Source organism: Haematobia irritans, chromosome 2 (genome assembly GCF_050003625.1).
Source record: "Haematobia irritans isolate KBUSLIRL chromosome 2, ASM5000362v1, whole genome shotgun sequence".
In the NCBI taxonomy this organism is placed as follows: Eukaryota; Metazoa; Arthropoda; class Insecta; order Diptera; family Muscidae; genus Haematobia; species Haematobia irritans.
Window position 1 is genome coordinate 24006094 of NC_134398.1, and position 22206 is coordinate 24028299.

The window sequence follows — 22206 nt, forward strand, 5'->3', positions numbered from 1 at the left end:
GCCTATCAACACTAATAAATTTTATCGGTGTTTTTATTTTAAAAAAGACTAACAGTTATACCTTTTATATATACAGAAGATCTGAAAAGTTTCATGGAAACGATAAACAATTCAAAACAAAATTTTCGAAATAAAAATATTTGTTATTTAAAATTGAAAATATGATTTCCGGAATATCCACTTATACTAAATTAGAGTATACTTTTAGGATGTACAAAAACTGAGAAATACATAACCTAAATTTATAGAAACTCAGAGCATACTTTTAGGCTATAGAAAATTCTAAAACACGTTCCATAGTGTAGCTTGATTTGTATAAAGGCGATTTTTACCTTTTTTTCGGTTTCGTGACAATATACATATATATATATATATTTATATATATATATATATATATATATATATATATATATATATATATATATATATATATATATATATATATATATATATATATATATATATATATATATATATATATATATATATATATATATATATATATATATATATATATATATATATATATATATATATATATATATATATATATATATATATATATATATATATATATATATATATATATATATATATATATATATATATATATATATATGTATATATATATATATATATATATATATATATATATATATATATATATATATATATATATATATATATATATATATATATATATATATAGAAGATCTGAAAAGTTAAACAATTAACAAATAAATTTTCGAAATAATAATATATGTAATGACAAATTGAAAATATGAATTCCGGAATATCCACTTATAGTAAATTAAAGCATACTTTTAGGGTATACAAAAAATGAGAAATCCATAATTTACTGAAAATCGGAGCATACTTTTAGACTATAAAAAATTCAGAAACACGTGTCATATTGTAGTTTGATTTATATGAAAACGATGCTTCTCGAAATTTCGCTCGCACTACCATCGTTAAATATACTTACGAGTCACTTGCTGACACGTTCGACCCTATGTTTGCAAGTTATTTTAGCTTTAAGACCATATAGATTTTGGTATTGTTTCCGGGTCAAAGATGATGCTTCTTTCAAATCTTTTTTAAAATAAAGACATCCAGCTATCCAGTTTTAAATTCAAGATCTTTAAATTTAAAAATAAAATTCATATCTCCTTTATGGAATTTTTGTTGCCTTCTTGCGATATATTAACGAAGCTATTCATGAACAAAGAAATGCCAGTTTAAAAATTCAAATTATAACATACACTTTAAAACAATTTGTTTAAATTTCAAAACAATTTCAATACAAAAAAAGAAAGAGAGATGGAAAGTTCTCCAAATAAGTTTAGGCCCATTTTTGAAGATTTTTAAACTTTAGTCAAAAGCATCAATGTCTCTGTTAAAAATTATTGCTTTAAATCAAAATTGTTTTTCTTTACTTTCAAAAAAATTTGCCTTATTTCAAAGACATACGACTTACACACGAATTTTTGAAATTTACGCCGCCCGGTGTCCTAGATTTAAAGAAATCAATTCCTAAAGCAAAAGTTATGAATTTTTAATTAAAATTTCTTTATTTAAAAAAAACTGTCCTAACTACTGGTAAATTGCATATCTTAAATTTTAAGTGACATAATCTACCATATTAACATTCTTTTGCAAAAGTTCCATATTAACATTCCATATTAACATTTTAAAGCAAAAGTTATGAATTTTTAATTAAAATTTCTTTATTAAAAAAAACTGTCCTAACTACTGGTAAATTGCATATCTTAAATTTTAAGTGACATAATCTTCCATATTAACATTTTTTTTTTTGCAGTGAAACCAGCCCTTCAAATAGTACAGGATTGTCATGAATATTTTTAATTTTGACAAAATTTTCTATAGAAATAAAATTTTGACAAAATTTTCTATAGAAATAAAATATGGACAAAATTTTCTATAGAAATAAAATTTGGACAAAATTTTCTATAGAAATAAAATTTTGACAAAATTTTCTATAGAAATAAAATTTTCGATAGAAATAAAATTTTGACCAAATTTTCTATAGAAATAAAATAAATAAAAATTTTGACAGAATTTTCTATAGAAATAAAATTTGGACAAAATTTTCAATAGAAATAAAATTTGGACAAAATTTTCTATAGAAATAAAATTTTGACAAAATTTTCTATAGAAATAAAAAAAATTTACAAAATTTTCTATAGAAATAAAATTTTGACAGAATTGTCTATAGAAATTTAATTGTCTCAGCCATATCGATTTAGGTTTTAGGCTTAGAATTAAAACAAAAACCTAAATAAACATTTTCTAAAAAATTGTTCCTTGTAAAACAATAAACCAATAACATTTTCAGAATTTCCGTTTATGTCAAAGTCATTAATTACTTTGCAAGTAATTAATTATTACTTTAAAGCCTCCCTAAAGTAGGCAATGACATGCAATAAAATTATGACCACAAATTCATATATTTTTTTGTTTCACATTTTAATTACATTGCTTTTAGTGGTTTTTCTCAAAAGAAACAATACAGTCTAGTCATTATTAAATTCTCCATGGAAATGTTTTTTTTATAATTAAAAGTAATTACATTTGAAAAATTTTCGCCTGAAAATATGCTAAATTATAAGAGCAATAATATACAGAGAAAGTGTATACTTTTGGGAATGGCATAACTAGAAAAAAACACTCATACATATCCGTTTATAAGTGATGAATGCATTTAAAATTTCTGTTCAACTTTTCCTGAACTAAAAATCTCTAAAAGAAACAAACAAACACCCGGCTATAAAAGGTAGACGGTCTTCAAGTATTTGCAAGAAATCTCACCAGGAGTACTAAGGAAACCAGGCGGTAAAATCAAGCCTAAGGTAAGAGAAAAACAAACAAAATATATATGCGCGTTTGTAAATACGTAAGAATGACGAGTAGAAAATTTTTAGTTTTTAGTTTCAGGATTTTGTTGATATTTTTGTTTTTTTTTTGTGTTTGGAGAAATTCAAAGCGACAAATGCAACAACTTGACATGAAAACGTGTCCCAACACGAATATGAAAAATAGCTACAAGGCAAAACGGTCACAAGCTATTGTATTTTCTACCAGCCAACAACTACTGGTTTACCTGTAGCCCAAGGCAGTCAAGCAGACACAAGGACCAAGTGCCAGTCAGCCAACGAATTATTCAGCCAGCTAAGCAACACCAACAATACTAACCCAAATTGGTGACGTTTATGGAGAAGAATGACAATGGTGGCATGACTTTTTTGTCTTAGTGCAAAACAAAAAGAAGGTAAAAGAAATTACAACTGGTATTGTTTACAATGTGACAACAAGAGTTTGTCTAGAGCATGGGGTGCTTCACAAGGATCGTGCTATAGAAAATATACCAATATACGTATAGATATATCCATATGTGTAAGCACTTAAATACATATGCATAAAGGACAAAAAACAAGGTGTTAGTAACTTAGATTACATTTGATGGCAAAAGGAAGACAATGAGATAAGGAAAAATTTAAAGTAAATGAAAGGGGTTTTCAAGAAGAAATTAAGAGAACCTTATAAAGAGTGGGTTATCTACCACGGTTGCCACATTTGGCAAAATTCTACCAAACTGGTAGATTTTTTACTATAGAAATATTTTTTACTATTGACAAAATTTTCTATAGTAATAAAACTTTTGCAAAATTTTACATAGAAATAAAATTTTGACAAAATTTTCTATAGAAATAAAATTTTGAGACAATTTTTTATTGAAATAAAATGTTGACAAAATTTTCTATAGAAATAAAAATTTGACAAAATTTCCTATAGAAATAAAATTTTGACAAAATTTCCTATAGAAATAAAATTTTGACAAAATTTCCTATAGTAATAAAATTTTGACAAAATTTTGTATAGAAATAAAATTTTGACAAAATTGTGTATAGAAATAAAATTTTGACAAAATTTTCTACAGAAATAAAATTTTGACAAAATGTTCTAAAGAAATAAAATTTTGAGAAAAATTTCTATTGAAATAAAATGTTGACAAAATTGTCTATAGAAATAAAATTTTGACAAAATTTTCTATAGAAATAAAATTTTGAAAAAATTTTCTATAGAAATAAAATTTTGACAAAAATTTTTCGGCAAAATTTTCTATAGAAATAAAATTTTTGCAAAATTTTCTAAAGAAATAAAATTTTGAGAAAAATTTCTATTGAAATAAAATGTTGACAAACTTGTGTTTTGACAAAACTTTCTATAGAAATAAAATTTTGAAAAATTTTCTAAAGAAAAAAAATGTACAAAATTTTCTATTGAAATACAATTTTGAAAAATTTTTCTATTGAAATAAAATTTTGAAAAAATTGGCTACAGAAATAAAATTTTGACAAAATTTTCTATAGAGATAAAATGTTGACAATATTTTGTATAGATATAAAATTTTGACAATATTTTCTATAGAGATAAAATGTTGACAAAATTTTCTATGGAAATAAAATGTTCACAAATGTTTCTATAGAAATAAAATTTTGACAAGATTTTTACAAACTTTTCTAAAGAAAAAAAATTGACAAAATTTTCTATAGAAATAAAATTTTGACAATATTTTCTAAAGAGATAAAATTTTGACAATATTTTCTATAGAGATAAAATTTTGACAAAATTTTCTATTGAAACCAAATTTTGACAAAATTTTCTATTGAAATAAAATGTTGATAGAATTTTCTATAGAAATAAAATTTTCACAAAATTATCTATAGAAATAAAATTTTGACAAAATTTTCCATTGAAACCAAATTTTGACAAAATTTTCTTAGAAATTAAATTTTGACAAAATTTTCTATAGAAATAAAATTTTGACTAAATTTTTTATTGAAATAAAATGTTGACAAAATTTTCTATAGAAATAAAATTTTGAAAAAATTTTCTATAGAAATAAAATTTTGACAAAAATTTTTTGACAAAATTTTCTGTTGAAATAAAATTTTGACAAAATTTTCTATAGAAATACTATTTTGACAAAATTTTCTATAGAAATACTATTTTGACAAAATTTTCTATAGAAATAAAATTTTGACAAAATTTTCTATAGAAATAAAATTTTGACAAAATTTTCTATAGATATAAAATTTTGACAAAATTTTCTATAGAAATAAAATTTTGACAAAATTTTCTATAGAAATAAAATTTTGACAAAATTTTCTATAGAAATAAAATGTTCACAAAATTTTCTAAAGAAATAAAACTTTGAGAAAAATTTCTATTGAAATAAAATGTTGACAACATTTTCTATAGAAATAAAATTTTAACAAAATTTTCTATATAAATAAAATTTTGACAAAATTTTTTATAGAAATAAAACGTTGACAAAATTTTCTATAGAAATAAAATTGTCTATAAAAATAAAATTTTGACAAAATTTTCTATAGAAATAAAATTTTGACAAAATTGTCTATAGACATAAAATTTTGACAAAATTTTCTATAAAAATAACTTTTGACAAAATTTTCTATAGAAATAATATTTTGACAAAATTTTCTAAGAAATAAAATTTTGACAAAATTTTCTATTGAAATAAAATTTTGACAAAATTTTCTATAGAAATAAAATGTTGACAAAATTTTTTAAAAAAATAACATTTTGACAAAATTGTCTATTGAAATAAAATGTTGATAAAATTTTCTATAGAAATAAAATCTTGACAAAATTTTCTATAGAAATAAAATTTTGACAAAATTTTCTATAGAAATAAAATTATGACAAATTTTTCTATTGAAATAATATTTTGACAAAACTTTCTATAGAGATAAAATTTTCTATAGAAATAAAATTTTGACAAAATTTTCTATAGAAATAAAGTTTTGACAAATTTTTCTACAGAAATAAAATTTTGACAAAATTTTCTATAGGAATAAAATTTTGAAAAATTTTCTATAAAAATAAAATGTTGAAAAATTTTCTATTGAAATAAAATTTTTAGAAAATTTTCTATAGAAATAAAATTTTGACAAAGTTTTATATAGAAATAAAATTTTTAGAAAATTTTCTATAGAAATAAAATTTTTAGAAAATTTTCTATAGAAATAAAATTTTTAGAAAATTTTCTATAGAAATAAAATTTTGACAAAATTTTCTATATGATAAGATTTATTCCTTTGGCATGGAACCTAGACTTAACCACTGGCAATATTACCTAAAAATATGACTTCAATAAATATGGAAATATGTTTGGTTCATAAACTAAAACATACTTTAAATTAAATTTCTTTAAAGTAAATTTTTTCCATTATATGAAAACAAAAACAACCTTAAGTTTAAACAAATTTATCCCTTCCTCTTCCAAAAAATTTCGAAAAATGTTGCCACTACATCCAAGATTTCATGTTTGTATTTATTTTGAAGTATTTATTTACACCTCAACGCCTTTCTATAGTATATATATATATATATATATATATATATATATATATATATATATATATATATATATATATATATATATATATATATATATATATATATATATATATATATATATATATATATATATATATATATATATATATATATATATATATATACATATGTATGTATGAAGGGGAGAGTATATGCAAGTACATATACACCTTGTAAGTGTGGCCTAATCCGAGAAGAATGTGCAAAAAGAATAAATTTTAGGCATTCTTGTTATTTTAATATTCTCCTATGCTAAACAACTCGAAAAATCTTGTAAATATTTGAATAAGCTGACCCTAACCAGTAGATATTTCATATGTTGGTTATATTTGGGTTGTAAAATTCAAGATGCCTTAAAGTATGCTATAGTAAATGTTATTGTGGTTATGACCTATGCAATTCATGTGAGAGGAGTAAACAACAAAGACATTTAAAGTTCAACCTGCCTAATGGTATGCTTTAATATATTTTTTTTTGTGAGAGCTCAAAAAACAAACTCACTTTTCGTAAACAAAAAATTTACGATGGCAAATTGAGTTTTATGTAAATAAAGGATACAGGATTTTTATTTGCTGAGGGATAAAAAAAACATTAAATTTTTTTTTTTGTAAAATCTATAGTAAATTTCGAGTAAAAATGTTTACCTAAATTTTATTCAAACTACATGAGGATGGACTACTGGCATAATGGCTACAGTAACTTTTAGACTCTTTTATTTTATCTTTTTTGTTAAGACACAGAACGGAAAAGCTTGTTGGTTAGATATAAGTTTTATTGTGATTCGTTTTTGGGCAAAATGAAGAAAAAATATTCACAGAAAAAAATATCTGCAATATTTTTTCATTTAAAAGTTTGATTCAATTACATCAATCACATAATGTACTTGGATCAATTAAATTTTTAATGGTATCAATTCATATCACATCAAATGATGTTGTTGATTGCTATTAAATAGCATTAAGAGGTTTCAATTAAAATATAATTGGATCAATAAAAATTTTATTAGTTCAATTATTTTTGTGATTGACTACAAAAAATATTTTTATCTGTAATGTAAAGGGGAAAATGCGCCTAAAATTAGGCAAAGCTAAAATAAAATCGAAAAATCGAAGTAAAAAAAATAGTTTTCAATTGAACCCTGCATCTGCTATGGTACCAATAATTATATATTTTAATGAAACTTGTTCTTAGGCTGCATGAAATTATTGAACTATTTAAAAACTATAGAAAAATTGCACCTAAAATTAGGCAAAGCAAAAATGAAATAATGTATACTTCAAATTATGGTAGAATTGAAGCGAAAAATTACACAAAAAGGAATAGTTTTCATTCGAACCCCACAAATTCTATAGGGCCAATAGTTATGTATTTCAATGAAACTTGAAACTGAGGCTACATGAAGTTATAGTGCCAGTATTGTATAGAAACTTAAAGCAAGCTCGTTATATTTTGAATTCGTTTCAAACACAGGGTGACATATGCAATTTGTTCGAAATATCTGCGTTGTTGGATGTTTTTAGCCATATATCGTAAAATCTCCTAAAACTATGCAATATATCAAAGTAAAATTCTTCCTGATATCAGATATTAGCAAAAGGTAGTTTTGTGTGCATTCAATTCCAATAAAATGTATGGCATTTAATATCAAAATGAAACAAAAGCATTTTTAAAACTTTTTCTTTGAAACTAACGACTAATGTATGAACCCATTCAAACCACGTCTATGAATTTCTTTTCATAGTTTCTATGTACACATGAGTCTTACAGTATTTTATTGAACTTTTATTGGGCAAATGTAAAAATCCATATATATATATATATATAAAATACTATAAAGTCTTATAAGTGTTACTACATATAGAAAATATTAAAATGACAAACCCTAAAAGTATGCTAAAGAAACAAACAAAAATTGTTTTAAAAATAAAAATCATTCGAGGTGCTTCATATACAAAAGTCCTAAAACTTTAGCATTTTCGTTAAAAGTGAAAAATTGCCATTGAAACGAAATGCCTTGCATTTGCCAACACTTGCCTCTCTGTGCATCCTAAAAGTCTGCCAGAGTAAAATGGGATGGAAAAATCTCAAAAATATTTTACCAGAACAAAACTTTAAGAAAAATAGAAAAAAAATCATAAGCGTATGAAAGATGTTGAAAAAAGTTTTTTTTTTAGAATTTTACTGTTTCTTTTTTAAAGTTGGTTCGGGGTTTATAGGATAGAGAATTGTCTACATTTTTGTTACAGTTTTTATCTCCTCATCTGGAAAGTTACGTTATACATATAAAATAATCCATATAGATATTTTATCCTTGGCATATGCTCAATGGAGGGCAGTTCAAGCAACACATTACAGTATTTGTGCAGTAATCATTAAAATCTTATGCTTGAATAAGTTTTCTTAAAGGAAATGCCAAGGAAGACACAAAGGCTACCTTTAAAATAAAATTGTGAAAAAGGAAAGGAAGACCAATTTTTAGTAACATTTAAATAGAATATCGATACGAACAAAAAAGATTATTTAAAAGTATTCTAAACTCCATAACGATTAGAAAATATATAAAAAATCCATTACAAAAAAAAAATTACAAATATTATTTCTATAGCAAATTTTCTCGAAATTTTATTTCTATAGAAAAATTTGTCAAAATGTTACTTCTATAGAAAATTTTGTCAAAATATTATTTCTATAGAAAATTTTCTCAAAATTTTATTTCTATAGAAAATTTTGTTAAAATTTTATTTCTATAGAAAATTTTGTCAAAATTTTATTTCTATAGAAAATTTTGTCAACATTTTATTTCTATAGAAAATTTTGTCAACATTTTATTTCTATAGAAAATTTTGTCAAAATTTTATTTCTATAGAAAATTTTGTTAAAATTTATTTCTATAGAAAATTTTTGTTAAAATTTTACTTCTATAGAAAATCTTGTCAAAATTTTATTTCTACAGCAAATTTTGTCACAATTTTATATCTATAGAAAATTTTGTCAAAATTTTATTTCTATAGAAAATTTTGTCAAAATTTTATTTCTATAGAAAATTTTTTCAAAATTTTATTTCTATAGAAAATTTTATCAAAATATTATTTTGATAGAAAATTTTGTTAAAATTTTATTTCTATAGAAAATTGTTTCAAAATTTTATTTCTATAGAAAATTTTTTCAAAATTTTATTTCCATAGAAATGTTTGTCAAAATTTTATTTCTATAGAAAATTTAGTCAAAATTTTATTTATATAGAAAATTTAGTCAAAATTTTATTTCTATAGAAACTTTTATTAATAATATAAAAAATTATGTCAAAATGTTATTTCTATGGAAAATTTTCTCGAATTTTATTTCTATAGAAAGTTTTCTCGAAATTTTATTTCTATATAAAATTTTCTCAAAATTTTATTTCTATAGAAAAATTTCTCAAAATTTTATTTCTATAAGAAAATTTTTTCAAAATTTTATTTCTATAGAAAATTTTTTGAAAATTTTATTTCCATAGAAATTTTGTCAAAATGGTATTTCTATAGAAAATTTTGTCAAAATTTTATTTCTATAGAAAATTTTGTCAAAATTTTAAATTATGCCAAAATTTTTTGTCTATGGAAAATTTTTCAAATTATCCTAGAGTTGTTTATATTGCCATCATTATTATTTAAATTGGATATGATGGCCTCTTTCCATTTTGTAATTTATACCATTTTATAACATTAAGTATTTTTTTCACTTTTTGCTTCTTGAATTTCAAAACACTTTTGAATTTCATTTTGCAAAATAACCAAGTTGACATTTGACATAGTTTCTCTATGTGACGTGTCATCAGGAAAATAATTATTTGTTATTTTTGCACTTCTACCATGATAGGTACTAAGTACTATATGCCATGGATTGTTTTTTTGTTACGGGCCTTTTTGACTTTCCTCATGTCCAAGTTTTTGGAGTGCGATTATATTTTATGTCTACCAGGTTCAAAGGAAATGACACAAAAACAAAATATAATTTTTTTACTGAGTAAAATATTTTGTTTCTTTTTGTTCGCCAAGACCATGTCATGCCTGTTGTTCACTCATGAATTCCATGTTGAGCAAAAAGGCCGAAATAGAAAACATATTTGGCAATTGCATAGTTGAAAAGTTTTGCGTGTTGAATGAATATGGTCAAAGGAAGTATACGAACTCTTTGTTTTTTTGACCATCCATTCGAAAAAAACGAGTTGAGAGGGGGTGTGGGTCGACATCTTGGGCTAGTAATAATAGTTAGTTACTGTTTCCGTTAAGCATACATTTAATTTTTCATAGCATACATGAAGGCGCAGCTTAACCATCAGTCAGTTTGTTTTGTTTTCTGACAGGTTTATGTTGACTTTAAGATGCCCTTTTGCCACAACGAGTGAAAAGCTGGGAATATAAATCAATCGGATATGGTGTCAAAAAGTTGGCTGGGGTAATCGAAATGAAGGGTAATACATAATTGATCCCAATCTATATACTATACTTTCATTCAATTGCAGGTTATTATTGTTTTTGTTGTATATAATATTTTCATTGTTGTATCAGGTTTTAATATAAAAATGCGATCACTATATTTTTCAATGTCAGACAAATCAGACACATGCTATGTTCATAAAAAGTACAAATCTTAACAATTTAATAAAAAATTGTAGCATAATTTTAGGAGATACACTTTCTACAATAGAAATAAAACAATAACTCTTGGGATATGATAGTTTAGGAATTAATAAATACCAAGTAATACAATGTCTATATTACATGGAAATGTGTGAAAAAATATAAATCTCCAAAATTTATTTAAGAAATTTTAACATACTTTTAGGAGTTACAGTTATGTACAATTAAAATAATATATTATAGTCGTATGCTTTTATTCATAATAATTTACTGTAGGTTTATCGAAGGAATTTGTATGGTAGGTTTAAAATTGATGTTAACTTTTATGAATATGGGGATTATATTTTTCATTAAAATTTTCTGCATATTTTTAGGAGTCACAGTTATATACAAACAAGTATAGTTAACTGAACGGTAAGATCGTCAAACACATATTAGCGTTAATTTATATTTTTAGAAATATAAAATTAACATTTGAAGGACGAAATAAGGAGAGTCCATATTTTACCAATATTATAAATAATATATTAAAAAAGCGTACATTTTTAGGCAATTTTTTAGAAAGAAGTATGAACCATTTTCTATAGAAATAAAATTTTGACAAAATTTTCTATAGTAATAAAATTTTTACAAAATTTTCTATAGAAATAAAATTTTGACAAAAATTTCTATAGAAATAAAATTTTGACAAAATTTTTTATAGAAATAAAATTTTGAGAAAATCTTCTATAGAAATAAAATTTTGATAAAATTTTCTATAGCAATAAAATTTTGACAAAATTTTCTATAGAAATAAAATTTTGACAAAATTTTCTATAGAAATAAAATTTTGACAAAATTTTCTATAGTAATAAAATTTTTACAAAATTTTCTATAGAAATAAAATGTTGACAAAATTTTCTATAGCAGTAAAATTTTGAGAAAATTTTCTCTAGAAATAAAATTTTGAGAAAATTTTCTCGAGAAATAAAATTTTGAAAAAATTTTCTATAGAAATAAAATTTTGAGAAAATTTTCTCTAGAAATAAAATTTTGACAAAATTTTGTATAGTAATAAAATTTTGACAAGATTTTCTATAGAAATAAAATTTTGACAAAATTTTGTATAGCAATAAAATTTTGACAAAATTTTCTATAGCAATAAAATTTTGAGAAAATTTTCTCTAGAAATAAAATTTTGACAAACTTTTCTATAGCAATAACATTTTGACAAGATTTTCTATAGAAATAAAATTTTGAAAAAATTTTCTATAGCTATAAAATTTTGAGAACATTTTCTATAGAAATAAAATTTTGACAAAATTTTCTATAGAAATAAAACTTTGACAAAATTTTCTATAGCAATAAAATTTGACAAAATTTTCTACAGAAATAAAATTTTGAAAAAATTTTCTATAGAAATAAAATTTTGACAAAATTTTCGATAGCAATAAAATTTTGACAAAATTTCCTATAGAAATAAAATTTTGACAAAATTTCTAAAGCAATAAAATTTTGACAAAATTTCTTAAGCAATAAAATTTTGAGAAAATTTTGTCTAGAAATAAAATTTTTACAAAGTTTTCTATAGCAATAAAATTTTTACAAAGTTTTCTATAGCAATAAAATTTTGAGAAAATTATCTCTAGAAATAAAATGTTGACAAAATTTGCTATAGCAATAAAATTTGACAAAATTTTCTATAGAAATCAAATTTTGACAAAATTTTCTATAGAAATACAATTTTGACAAAATTTTCTAAAGCAAAAAAAAATCATTGAAACCAATTCATTGATATAACGAAATTTTTCGTTATTATAACGTTTTCATTGTCTTAAATGAAATGTTTTGTTTATCAATGTAAAATTTTCGTTGGCTCAATTTTAATGAAATTTTCTCAATTTTAATGAAATTTTCTTGTGTGTCTTTTTAATCCTTTTTAGTCAAAAGTTTATTGTTTCAAAAAAATGTTAATTAAGAATTAAAAAAATTTTTATTATTAGTTTATTTAAAATCATAATAAATTATGAAAATAAATAAAAAAAGAGGTACTAACAACTACGGTTTTCGACCTAGTTAAAAAAAATATATGCATAATTGTTTAGGTTACGTTAGGTTAGGTGGCAGCCCGATGTATCAGGCTCACTTAGACTATTCAGTCCATTGTGATACCACATTGGTGAACTTCTCTCTTATCACTGAGTGCTGCCCAATTCCATGTTAAACTCAATGACAAGGGACCACCTTTTTATAGCCGAGTCCGAACGGGGTTCCACATTGCAGTAAAACCACTTAGAGAAGCTTTGAAGCTCTCAGAAATGTCACCAGCATTACTGAGTTGGGATAATCCAGCGATGAAAAACGTGTTGGTGTTCGGTCGAAGCAGGAATCGAATCCACGACCTTGTGTATGCGAGCCGGACATGCTAACCATTGCACCACGGTGGCTCCAGCAGTCTAACACTGAATCTAATAACCCAATAAGAAAAATATACATTTTTCTTAAAGGTTTTTTTATGAAATTCAAAGGAAACTATTAGTTTTTTCCTTTAAAATTTTGTGGACAAGATAATTTTAAATTTCTATAATTTTAAATCTCTAAAATCAAATGAAGATCCAAGGCATAACTTCTAAAGAAATGTGAAAGATCCGAAAATGAAGTATTTCTACCATATGACAAGAAGATTTAAACTTCATTAGAGATGATCAAAACGGAGAAATCGAAACCATTTTCTTGTAAACTCTGTTTTAAATGGCTATAATATATTTTACTGCAAAATGCATTGCCTACTTTCAGGTGTTTCGTAAATGTTTATCATATGGTTTATGAAAGTCTTATCGTGACGCTTAATAACTTTTGTCTCTTTCTGTTAGGAATACTTATATTGCATTTGAAAAACCAGTAATGTTCTGCGTATAATAATTCTACAGAAATCTTTAAAGGTAAGCATTAAGTGCACTTTTTGCCACTTTACAATGCATTTACAAATTTCTCGCACAAAAAAAATTAATTACACGCTTTGGTAAAAAAAGTGGCTAAGAGAAACCAAACTTAATGGAAGTAGGTTAGGTTTTTTTTTGCTTAACTCAACGACACGCAAAATCTTAAAGCTGTGCCACACAAACTCGCTTCACCTTTCATTTTCACCCTTTGGTGGCATACTCTTGGCTATTGGTCTTTGCCTTATATTGCCGTGACGACCTGATGACTTTAATAAGTTAATATTAAGCTATAATTTCCAACAGTTTCCTTGGTTCTGTTCTATTTTTTTTTTATTGGTGAAAGAAACAAAAATTCTCTTCAGGCTGACATATAGGCCTCAACCTGATTCTTTTGACAAAGCCTTGAATTACAGAGAATGTAGTAGTAGTCCCCTTTGTAATTCTATCAAACTTTTATGTACTTTCCCCCACAAAAAAGAAACCCTTATGAAAATATTAAGAGTCAAAGTAATAAAAATAATTTAATTTCTTAACATAAAACAGTAATCCTATAGGAAAACTCACGGATAAGAAAATATTCAAACATAAAATTAAATGTTTTATTAAATACAATTGTTATATATCCATAAGAAAATTGCCAAAGTTTACTCTTTACTCAAGGCTAGCAGCAATGAGGCATTGCGAAAACCTCTTAGCCATTATACAATATTCTTTAATGGCCAAATGAAATTGTGAAGTAATTCAACAATACTGAAGTAAATATGAAAGTAATTAAAATTTATTAATAACCAAGTCAATGGCATTTCGGGCTCCAAAGCTGGGGCACATAGGGTGTGTCCCACATTAAAAATAGACCATTTATTATATAAAAGAAGAAATTAATTAAGAAAAGGACAAGAATTTTTTTTGGTAAAGGAGAATATGTAATGGTCATTAAAAACAAATTGAGTTACCTCCCCCCGCCCCAAAAAAAGGGATAATAATGTTTGGATAGCTATAATGGCTATGTTATGGTCAGTGTTATGTGGTTAATAATAATTCCAAAGGGAGCTATGCTATATGAAATCATAAAGGCTACCACAAGTTGGCAAGCGAGGGGATGGGAGCTTAAATTAATTAAGAGCATCATAAGCCACATAAAGTTGTTATTACGAGTATATACCTGTAACAATTTAATTTGCAATGTTTAATAAAGTAGAACATTTTATAAGATAATTGAAAGCGCTTGAGGTAATTATATTACTCCCAAAAGTATGCTATGAAATGTGAAAGATATGTACAAATATAAAGGAGTTTATTTCTGTTGGAATTGTTGATATAAAATAAATTTAATTAAAAAAAATAATATTATCTAAATTAAAAAAATTTTAGTTATATTTAAGAAAATGTTTTTTTAGAAACCAATCAATGCCTTTGGTTTTATAGTAAAACAAGTATAAACGGCCATAAGTTCGGCCAGGCCGAATCTTATGTACCCTCCACCATGGATTGCGTAGAAACTTCTACGAAAGACTGTCATCCACAATCGAATTACTTGGATTGTGGTATCTTAAATCTTTCTAAATCGGATGAATTTTGCTTCTCCAAACGGCACCGGAGGTCAAATCTGGGGATCGGTTTATATGGGTGCTATATATAATTATGGACTGATATGAACCAATTCCTGCATGGTTGTTGGATACCATACACTAACATCACATACCAAATTTCAACCCAATCGGATGAATTTTGCTCTTCCAAGGGGCTCCGGATGTCAAATCTGGTGATCGGTTTATATGGAGGCTATATATAATTATGGACCTATTTCGACCAATTTTTGCATGGGAGTTTGAGGCAATATCTTAACACCTCGTACCAAATTTCAACTGAATCAGATGAATTTTGGTCTTCCAAGAGGCTCCGGAGGTCAAATCTGGTGATCGGTTTATATGGAGGCTATATATAATTATGGACCGATGTGGACCAATTTTTGCATGGTTGTTAGAGACCATATACTAACACCACGTACCAAATTTCAGCCGGATCGGATGAAATTTTCTTCTCTTAGAGGCCTCGCAAGCCAAATCGGGGGATCGGTTTATATGGGGGCTATATATAATTATGGACCGATGTGACCCAATTTTTGCATGGTTGTTAGAGACCATATACTAACACCATGCACCAAATTTCAGCCGGATCGGATGAAATTTGCTTCTCTTAGAGGCCTCGCAAGCCAAATCGGGATATCGGTTTATATGGGGGCTATATATAATTATGCACCGATGTGGTCCATTTTTTGCATGGTTGTTAGAGACCATATACTAACACCACGTACCAAATTTCAGCCGGATCGGATGAAATTTGCTTCTCTTAGAGGCCTCGCAAGCCAAATCGGGGGGTCGGTTTATATGGGGGCTATATATAATTATGGACCGATGAGGACCAATTTTTGCATGGTTGTCAGAGACCATATACTAACACCATGTACCAAATTTCAGCCGGATCGGATGAAATTTGCATCTTTTAGAGACCTCGCAAGCCAAATCGGGGGATCGGTTTATATGGGGGCTATATATAATTATGGACCGATGTGGACCAATTTTTGCATGGTTGTTAGAGACCATATACTAACACCATGTACCAAATTTCAGCCGGATCGGATGAAATTTGCTTCTCTTAGAGGCCTCGCAAGCCAAATTTGGGGGTCCGTTTATATGGGGGCTATACGTAAAAGTGGACCGATATGGCCCATTTTCAATACCATCCGACCTACATCAATAACAACTACTTGTGCCAAGTTTCAAGTCGATAGCTTGTTTCGTTCGGAAGTTAGCGTGATTTCAACAGACGGACGGACGGACGGGCGGACGGACGGACGGACATGCTCAGAACGACTCAGAATTTCACCACGACCCCGAATATATATACTTTATGGGGTCTTAGAGCAATATTTCGATGTGTTACAAACGGAATGACAAAGTTAATATACCCCCCATCCTATGGTGGAGGGTATAACAACAAAATTACACACTTGTTACAAATTTTTAGTAACTATATTGTCGACAGCAATGACCTAGAGTGGTGTATTTAAAAAAAAAAAAAATTAAATGCTATTTTATTTTGAAGCAAAATTTACATGCCAAAAATTTTGATTTTTTCATCAATTTTTCATTTTCCCCTAAAAGTATATGCATATTATGTTAAACATAACATGTTATGTTAAACATAACATTTTGGTTCTGTTATAAAAACATTTATTAGACAAAAAAAAAATTAAATTTTAATATTATTGTGAATAATTGTGATTTCTAAGGCTTCAAAAAGAATCCTCTTTAAATATAAATTTTACTTTTGCAGCAAAAACTACACGCCAAAATTTGTTTTTCAATTTTTCCCTTACTTATAAAGAATGTTCCCATATAAATGAGAAAAGGAAGGAATGTCACTCATAAACAAAAAAACAGAAAAAAACGAGATGCAAAGACTAAAATAACGCCACATGAAAATGCATCATACAAAATTTCTACCCACATTCTGGTACACTGCCTTTCTACTGTCACATAAATGCAATTCAAAAAAAAAAAAAAAAAACAGAGCAGTGGATGTTTGTTCGAGTGTCCCAGAAAACAAATCCCCTCATTTTAAAGCAAAAGAAGCAAAAAAAAAACGAACGATATGCAAATTCTTAAAACGGAAAATGTAGTAAGGCAACAGCAACTGCTGCAACTATGTTTTGGAATAAAAGAAATCACTGTAATTCTCAAAGAGACAAACGCGAATACACAACGAATGAAAGAACAAAAAAGAAAACGAAAAAGAACAAAATCAAGAAAAATCTTAAGAATTCAAAATCAGATTCTTGGTGTTTTTTTTTTTTTGTGTGGCACAATAAGAAATAAAATTTGTCCTGGAGTCCTATGAATTTCCCTTACTAAGCAAAGGGTTGTAGTCAAGAGTTGTTTTCTTTTTTTTTTGTTTTATATAAATAGAAGAAAAAGGGAAAACCAACATGTTCCACCAACAGAACATGATGCTACCAATGATAGTTTGTACTTTGTCAAAGCAGCAATTCAAGCAGCTAGGAGAATCATACAAATATCAAACCCATTGCCATCTAAGAAATGTGCAAAGAAAAATACCTTGGAGAAATGACAATAAAGAAGGGATTGCGAGATAAAGAATTTACTGAGATTTTTTTTTTTATTTTCCAGGTTGCATATTTGCTATTTAGCTAGAGATGTATAGGAAATCCTTTGATTTCAAGAGAAAATGGGGTTAAGAGGTTAAATACATAAAGTCAGTGACCTAACTGAAAGTCTTCCCATATTTATTTGTAGGAAATGTGTAAATATGGATATTATATCTACATTTATTTGGAATTTTTGTAGTACTTCTTGAGATAAGGAAAAAGCATGTTTTGAAGGCAACATGGAAACTAGCCGAAGGTTAAACAATTAAAGCCTAAATATATATGGGCGAAAGTTCTTGGGAGAATTTTTAAAATGGACTAAATAAGGTTCGAAAAAGTCAAACTTGAAAATGGTATTATATGAAGCATATAACGTATGGAACCATTTCGGTCATGATATTAAAGGGAATAAATCTCATAAGCCGTATTACAAACAAATCGAATCAAATGTATTCACAGTCTGAAATCCGAAGATTTGAGTAATAGAATTTTTTACTTAAAAAAATTAGATGAAAATATACATGGAAATATACGTGGAAAGTTATAACTAAATTGTTTCAAAATTTCTCATTGTATCCGGCTAGATAGTAGTAAAGTAGCAAATTGTAGTCTACTTCAAGGCGTATGTATATAAAAAGGGAATATCGAAAAATGTGAAAGAATTGGCTTCGTTAACTTCGTATGGTACTAAAGACATTTTTGCAATTTTGAACTCCAATATTTTTCCTTCAAACTTTGAAATTTTCTTTAAAAATAAATATAAAATATAAATATAAAATTCAGGAAAAATATTCAGTTAGGCTTTAGCTTTTCCAAATCCCAATTGCTGGGCCTCACGCTTGACACTTGCCATCAGATTTTGTACAGTCACCTTGTCCACCTTCTACACCGCAGAAAGTCAGTTTGTCTTGAACTGCTGCTCGTCCTTAGCAGTTTTTTGGTCTTCTTTAGGTTCCGCTTGACAATAGCTCAGTATTTCTCAATTGGGCGGAGCTCTGGCGTGTTGGGAGGGTTCTTGTCCTTGGGAACCACCTGCATGTTGTTGGCGGCGTACCACTCCATGGCCTTTTTACCGTAATGGCAAGATGCCAAATCCGGCCAAAACCGTACGGAACAACCGTGTTTCTTCAGAAAAGGCAGCAGACGTTTATTCAAACACTCTTTCACGTAAATATCTTGGTTGACAGTCCCGGAAGCTATGAAAATGATGCTTTTCAAGCCACAGGTACAGATGGCTTGCCAAACCAGATATTTCTTTGCGAACTTTGACAGTTTTATGTGCTTGAAAATATCTGCTACCTTTCCCCTTCCTTTTGCCGTATAAAACTCCTGTCCCGGAAGCTACTTGTAGTCGGCTTTGACGTAGGTTTCGTCGTCCATTACCACGCAGTCAAACTTCGTCAGCATCGTCGTGTACAGCCTCCGGGATCGCGCTTTGGCCGTCGTATTTTGTTTATCATCGCGATTTGGAGTCACTACCTTCTTGTAAGTCGATAGTCCGGCTCGTTTTTTGGCTCGATGCACGGTTGTAGACGATACACCCAGCTTATTTGCGGCATCTCGGAGAGAGATGTTAGGGTTTCGCTTGAAACTACCGCCAACTCTCTTTGTCGTCTCAGCGGCTTCCGGTTTTCGATTTCCTCCCGATCCAGACTTCCTGGCTGTCGACAAACGTTCGCCAAACACTTTAATTACATTTGTAACGGTTGATTTGGCAACTTTTAAGGATTTTGCCAGCTTTGCGTGCGAGTAGCTCGGATTTTCGCGATGCGCGAGCAAAAATTTGATACGCTGCTCTTCTTACTTGGACGGCATTTTGACAACTGAAGAGTGAATTCAAAATAGGAGCAACATTCTACACACACACACCTTCAAAATGAGGGGTGTTCAGGTTTTTTAAATGCAAAATTGAAAGAAATACGTCAAGTTTATATTGACCAAATTAAATAAAATTAATCTCTAAATAAACGGACATATTGAATCTATGAAGTAAAATTAACAAAGACCTATACTGTCCTCTAACAACCGTAACAAAATTGTTCCGTACCGGTGCATATATATTTAGAGTAGATGTGTGCACGTGACACGAAATTGGTGACTCACGCTCATTGCAACGGCGTGAGTGTGCGTGAGCGTGATTAAAAAACCAAAATTTCGTGCGAGAGTGTGAGTCTCGAAAACAATATCTTCGTGAGTGTGCATGAGTAACGAATTACGCTCACGAAAATAACCGCGCTCTCAAACATAAAACACTTAACAGTTAAATTCATTTGCAATTTTAGTGTCAAAAAATTATTCGTGAGTCACGACATATTTCGTAATAAAATTCAATCTATGTTTGTTTATTTGTTTGTATGTTCCGAGTTGGCTTCGAAACGGCTGAACCGATTTACTTGAAATTTTCAGAGATCGTAGGGGGCGTTCATGTGGTGAAAATAGGGTACCTCATTTTTTGACACCTGGTGGCGGAGGGGGACCTCCCCTTTGTCGGACTTTTTGAAAATTGGACCAAAGTTGACCGATTTGCTTGAAATTTTCATTGAAGGTTGGGTTTGGTATCTAAACAAAGATCCGCTACTTTATATTTCGATATTTGGTGGCGGAGGGGGACCACCCCTTTGTTCGACTTTTTTTTTAAGTACAGTGAAAAAACTAAAATTCTCTAAATTATCTGAGATTTACAGAGAACATGCGGTGAGGTTATGGAATTAATATGGGGTACCTGATGGTTTCATATGTGGACGGGAAGGGGGACCTCCCCCTTGCCCTACTTTTTTAAATTTGGAACAAAATTATGCGATTTGCTTGAAATTTTCATTGAATGTTGGGGTTGGCATCTAGACAAAAATCCGCTACATTATTTTTCGATATTTGGTCGGGGAGGGGGACCACCCCTTTGCCCGAATTTTTTTGTTTGAAAGTACAAACAAAACTAAACTCCCCCGACTGAAATTTTACGGAAAAAACGGGTTATGAAATTTTTATCAGGTTCTCGATTTTTTAATAAAAATAAAAGGGCATAGGGAGACATCCGCTTCTCTTAAGTACATACAGAGAAACAATTAAAATTTTACCGAGTTACTTGAAATTTACAGAGGACTGGGGAGAGGTTACGATTATTAATAGTTGATACCTGATTTTGTGATATGTGGACGGAAGAGAGGCCGCCCTTTTAGGCCTATAAGTTGCTTGACATTTTCTGGGACGTTTACAAAAGATACGCTACATCACTTTTCGACATTTAGTCGGGGAGGAGGTCCTCCTCTAAAACTGCAAAAAAAACAACAATTCTTAAGTTTTCATGAAATTTACATAGGCAGTGGGGGAAGGTTATGAACGAAGAGGCAACCTTCCTTGCCCCACACTTGAAGGAAAGTTTCAAGAATTTTCAGGGAAGGTGACGTCCCTTTAAAACAATAGAGCAAAATTTAAACATCGCCGATCTACTTGAAATTTACAGGGAACGTGGGAGGAGGTGATTAAATTAGTATATGATTTTTTAATTAAATTAGTATATGATTTTTCGATATCTGGTTGGGGAAGGGGAAAATTGAAATAAACTTTGTCGATTTACTTCGATAGAATTTATAGGGACCATTGAGTAGTTGCGAAATTAATATAGGGTACGTGATAGTCCGATATTAGGTTAGGTTAGGTTATGTGGCAGCCCGATGTGTCAGGCTCAATTAGACTATTCAGTCCATTGTGATACCACAGTGGTGAACTTCTCTCTTATCACTGAGTGCTGCCCGATTCCATGTTAACCTCAATGACAAGGGACCTCCTTTTTATAGCCGAGTCCGAACGGCGTTCCACATTCCAGTGAAACCACTTAGAGAAGCTTTGAAACCCTCAGAAATGTCACCAGCATAACTGAGGTGGGATAATCCACCGCTGAAAAACTTTTTGGTGTTCCGTCGTAGCAGGAATCGAACCACCGACCTTGTGTATGCAAGGCGGGCATGCTAACCATTGCACCACGGTGGCTCCCTATTAGGTCGGAGTGGAGCGAAGGTGGGGGAGGGTTCCCTTTTGTCCGTTTTTTTTTCTT

At 28.0% G+C, this 22206-nt stretch overlaps 1 protein-coding gene across 1 annotated transcript in view; it reads right to left on the minus strand.

Annotated features, from left to right (window-relative positions):
* Lar (tyrosine-protein phosphatase Lar) overlaps positions 1-22206 on the minus strand; it is a gene marked incomplete in the record, with an annotated part of 1210349 nt that overhangs the window by 620196 nt on the left and 567947 nt on the right.